Genomic DNA, 6,000 nt, shown 5'->3' with positions numbered 1-6,000 from the left:
GTAACCGGGTTCTAGAAGGATCTCAAATCATTGACCTTTCCTTAAGTCCACTTCAGTGCAACACCAAGTGGTTGACCGAAACTTCCCTAAAGTCCAATCTCAAAGAGTGTAGTATCGAGTCTCAACCAACTCCAGTCGGAACCGAAGCCAGTTATCTCACTACTTTCTAATGGCCAGGATGAGTCAATTAGGGTTCTAAAGGTCTGGTTAATGCTTTTATGACACCACGCGAATGCCAAATATTTCCTCAACTAACATGAGGAACATCAGGACATCCAAAGTGCCACATTAACCGTAGCCATCATTTTGACCATTCCAGTATACGCCGGACAGTCGCGATGATCTCTTGCTACTTACCTAAGGTACACTAGATCCGGGTGTAGGATCTTTCACTCAAGCATAACATACCCAAGCAATCCCTTAAAAATAAATCAGACAAATTGAATAAGTGATCTTGTTTTTAAGGTAACCTCTCTTTTTAAATATTTAGGGTCCCCAGCAGAGTCGCCAGTTCTGTCATACGGTGAACTGGACTTTTTGTGTTTTTTATCGCAATGTCGCGGTTAGCAAGAGTCGCCACCGACTTTTCTTTTATCCAATAAGGAAAGGTGGAAAAGAACAGGAAAGACCTTAATTTAGATTTTGGGTTCGGGAGGTACATTATACAAAGGGAAGGTGTTAGCACCCTTTGTATCCATGGTTATCCATGGACTCTTAATTGCTCGATCACTTATATTATTTTTGTCTGAAAAAAAAGTGTTTATGAATTGTTTGGAAAATTGTTTTTGGAAAGAGAATTTAACTTTGTAATGATTCTTGTATGAATATATACAAAGTAGTTATCTCGTTTAGTTTTGGAAGTTGTTTAGAAAAATATAACTCGGTAATGATTCTAGTATGAATATATACCAAGTGGTGATTTTCTAAAGATATTTTGAAAGGTGTGAGGTGTGAAAATTGTTTTTAGATTGTGAGCCAACAATTAAGAGTTATACCGACCCAAGGTCTTTATGAGCATTTCCTATCCTTATGAGGGTAAAACTGTCCTTATTATTGAGAAATAAGTAGTTTTATCCTTTGGATGTTTAAGGGTCATCGTAGGGTCATCGATAGGTCATTGAAGGCAACAGTTACGAGGATATCTTAGCATTCGAAGGGACTATCATCTTTTAACCGTAGGCAACATCGGAGGGTCATCGAGGGACAAAGTTGTATATTCGAAGGCAACATCCGAGGGACTATAATTTATTTTATGATGATTTAACCGAAGGGTCTTTGCTAAGGGTATCCCCACGTTCGCGGGACATGACCGTAATATCGTAATCGTAAGGCAACAAAGAGAGGTCCAAGATCACTTATTCAAAGGCAAAGTTTTACAATTAATTATATAATTAGGATGAAACTCCACATTAAAATTATTAAAAATAATATATTAAAAAATTAATACATTAGAAATTAATACATTAAAAATTAATTTAGGGTGAAACTCCACAAGGGTATCCCACAAATAAAGTGGAATACCTAGCCAATAACCTTTTCCTGGGATATGTGAACCTTTACGAAACTCAAAAAAAAAGAAACATGTCAGAACACCAAATCAGGGTGCAATCGAAGATTACACCGGAGAAATATCACAACAATAAATAGGATAGGATGAATAATGCATGGCTATGATAAAACATAAAAAAAAAAACAGAATAGAAAAGTCAGCTACTGTCTCGTTCGCCTCTGCCTCGCCTAGCGAAGGCCACGGATTTTGAATTTGAAAACAGCCCCATGTTAGGAACTTTGAATTTTATGGCATTTTATCACAGGAATAACATGGTCAAACATTCAGGGTATTCAGGCATATTTAAATTCCCATACGAAAGCAAATTATATATCAACATTTAATCATGATGCATTATATATGTAGATATGGCCAATTGAAAATATAAACAATAGAGATACGCAAAACCTGTTTGCCAATTCAAGGTTGAAGGGATTGACCACTTGTAGTATCGGAATAAGTTAGGCAGCGGGAATTGGACGGCGATGGCTTCGGTGCAGATGGGCTGCCTTCAGGGTTTCTTTACTCTGAATTCTCCGGGTAGGCAGGGTTTCTATGCCAAAGTTTCTATCCGTCCTTCTCTGTTCTCTTTCTTTCTTTTTCCTCAAGGTTTTGTTCCAAGGAAACCTCAGAGTGTTTTGCTTCTCTTCCTTCTTTCTCCAGTGAATCTCCCAGTGTAAACTCCAAGTCTCACTCCCCCTACTGAAACTTCAGTATTTATAGACTAATTTCGTGGGTAATGGGCTTGGAATGAGGGAGACCCAAGTCCAAAATAATTTGTTATATTTTATTTATTTATTTATTTTAATTATTTAATTAATTAATTAATTAAAAAAAAAATTCTCTTTTTTTTTCTTTCTTTTTTTTTTTTTTTTTTTTTTTTTTTTTTCGTTTTTTTTTTTTTTTTTTTTTTTTTTTTTTTTTTTTTAGGAAAAATGATGGGTAATTTTTGGGGTATGACAATCTGATCAATACTATCCATTTATTTTGGGGGATGAAATGTACATTTCATCAACCCCCTAAATCCAATTGTATTGGTCAAACAAAAGTCAAATCAACCATGACCAAGGCCAAACAGAAAGTCAAACGTCACAAGACCAATTAAATAGCTCAACACATTTTTTAATCAATTAAACAAATAAAAATCAATTTTAAAATGAATTAAAATGCATTTTTAAATGGACCAAACCCCAAATCCCTTCAAAACACCAAATAAATGACCAAAGGATTTATCCTAGGTCAAACAAGGTCAAAGGACCTTACACAAAAAAATTCACATTTTTTGAAAAGTTAGAAGTGTTTTAAAATATTTAAAAACAATTCAAAAAATCATTTAATTCACAAAAAATATCAAAATTAATCCAAAAAATAATTTTAGTTCAAAATATGGACGAGGAAAATATTTAAAGATTTTTGGTGAAAGTACCATATTTTTTGGATTAAAATGAAATTTCTATGAATTAAATAAAATAAGATGATTAAATAAAATATCAGAAAATAAAAAGAAATTCAAAAAAACAAGGGCCATAAGATCTCCCTCATTAATTGAGGTGGCAGATCTGATGGACACAATGTGCGCTCCAGTCAACGCGTGTACACGCATGGTAATCTGAAGTGAAGGTCAGGATTAAAACGTTTGGGCAAGATCAGATGGTTGGGAAGGCGCCAACGCACCGCCAAAGCCCTAGCTCCGGTCTTCTTCTCCGGTGGACCTCATCGGACTAGTCCACCACCAACCTCTACGAAAATGAAAAGTGAGTACACTATTTTAAAGGAAAAATGCTCTGGAGCTCGAATTTGGCCTCAATTTCTCCCAATTCCAAGTATATTGAAAGATACGCGGACTTGAAATTTGAGGTGCATGATCTGAGCTTCTTCCATTTGGCCTCAAAGCAACTCAATCTTGTTACCTACATTGGTAGGTCTTCAGACAACCAAAGAACAAGTAAAATAGTGGAGAATTCAAGGAGTGTTGAAGAAGAGAAAAATATGAAAATTCACCTTTGGTTTGCTTTAATTGAGTTTGATCTTTCTTCCAATTTGCCTTGGCTCGACTCTAACAACTTGCAGGAAGTGGAATGATTGATTGAAAGGCTTGGATTCTCGGAGTTTCAGTTCCAAAACAGAATGAGAATTGAAACTCGATTTCAAGTGAAATATTTAATTTTATCCTTTAATGGAGGTTAGGGAAGTAGTGATGCAAAGCTTGGGCAAGAGGTATCCCTTTTCTGATCAACAAGGGCATGTATTTATAGCATGAGGATTGCTTTCCATACATTTTAAAAACTTGGCCAAATTTAGTAACTTGTGTGCATGGGTGCATGGGCATGCATTTAGGCCCAAGTGATGATTTCATTAAGTCCAAATTTTTGCACAAAACATGTTAAGATCATACCATGGAGCCATGCAAAGGTATTTGAAAATTGAGTTCAAAAGTTCCCAAAACAAGCCATGCAAAGTAACCATGCGCAAGTCACTCAAACATGATCCAAATGTCATGATTTTGGATGCTTTGGAAAGTTAACATGGAAGAAAACAACATTGATGTTTAAGACTTTTTCATTTTGGACTTGTATCATGATGAATTTTGAGGCGGAAGTTGGAGAAATCAAACATGGTTGAAAATTTTCTAAGTATAAAGTCAAATGACCACTTCTTCCACCTTGAATAACTTTTGTTATGAGCTTCAAATGAAAATGGTTTCTTCACCAAAGATGTAGATCTTTTATTCCTATTCAATTTTGTCACAAATATGACACCATTTGTATTTTTCATGAGGGAGTTATGATTTTAGAAGTTAAGGGAAAATGCTTGTTCAATGATGATGACCCAAAATGACCTATAATGTTTCCTCTTGGTACATGCCCTTGAAAGTTGAATTTGATATTTATCAAAGAAGAAAATTTTAAGAATACATATTGAAATTGATCACGAAACTTAGATGGACTTCATATCATAAAAATTGAGCAAGCTATGGTTCTTGGAAGTTGACCTCCTAACTAGGGCACAAACAAAATGACCTATAATCTTTCACCATAAAAAATGACTTTAAAAGAAAAATCATCTCTTGATTTCAACATGAAATTTGTTTGGAATGTCATAAAGAGTAAAGTTTCTCTTGGAATAATTTTCATATGACAAAAATTATAGGAGATAGGGTCTAGGGAACCCCAGTTTTGACCAGTTGACTTTCTCTGGTCAACCTCTTTGAACCAACTTGCAAACTTGAAATTCTTTTGCTCTTTGGGGATCACGAAGAATCATATATGCATACGATGATTTATAATGGAGTATCCCTTGACATATTTGACGAAATGATGAAGAAACTTGTTGAGGAAGTCACACAAGATACCCAGATGAATTAGGGCTTCCAAGGCAAACAAGCTTCAAAATCTTGATGCATTCTTGATCAAAATGATAAATAAAGAAAATGGGGATCGATATATGATGCTTAGAACCATTGTGAACCTTTCCTTGATTGATATCTTGCATTGAGGGTCTCAAACCCTAGATGTGAGCTTGGTGGGGCACATGTGGGCACATACACTACCTACAAAAGAAACAAAGCTACATATAGACATATTTTTGGTATTTTGGTTAGTGAACAAAGAAAAAGAAAGTATGATACAATCAAAAGTGCTTGGTGATCTCTCCCAATTCAAACCCAATGAAGGATGAGTGAGGAGGATATCAAGGTGTGATCCCAAAGCCAATGCAAATGATAAGATAACATGAGGGATCTTAGGCTCAAAATTGGGGTCTTACAGCTGCCCCTATTTAAGGACATTCTAGATGAGGATGTGAAGGTTAAAATCTTCGTGTCAACTCAGCATAATGTACTATATAACAACATCAAGAAACAAATTTTGGTCCCTAAGAGACCTCATGATGCATATGATATAAATGTAAAAATATTCTTTGTGGGGGATATATTGCCACAAAGGAAAAGAATCTAAGGAGACTGAAAATCCATAGGAGCATAATGCATTCCATAAGGAAAGCTCATTGAGGAGACAAAGACTCTGGGGGATAAAAAACTATACGTAGGCCAGGCTACGACTTGAAAACTACTGGAGACACGAAAGGGATTTCCATGAAAATAAGTCAATGGAAAATCTCGGTTGGGGAAAAAGGAAGTTTGCATGTATTAGGATAACATTAATACAACAATAAACACTCGCTGGGGAAATACGTGCATCAGAACAAAGCTGAAATACTCAAACGCAAAAGGGAATTCGATTTCACGAAGAAATCTGAAACCAAACTCAATTGGGGATAAAATTTCAACACACGAGTAAAAGGAGATATATTATCTATCACTGGTTATTGGGTAAGAAGATAATATACTCGAATAGAGGGACATCCGTTATCAGTTAGGGTAAACATATCAAGGATGACTCGTTGAGGAAAATGAGGAATATTCATTATCAGTTACTGGATAAGAATAACCT

Source organism: Lathyrus oleraceus, chromosome 7 (assembly GCF_024323335.1).
Source record: "Lathyrus oleraceus cultivar Zhongwan6 chromosome 7, CAAS_Psat_ZW6_1.0, whole genome shotgun sequence".
NCBI classification, from domain to species: Eukaryota; Viridiplantae; Streptophyta; class Magnoliopsida; order Fabales; family Fabaceae; genus Lathyrus; species Lathyrus oleraceus.
Note: the sequence above shows the minus strand (reverse complement) of the source record.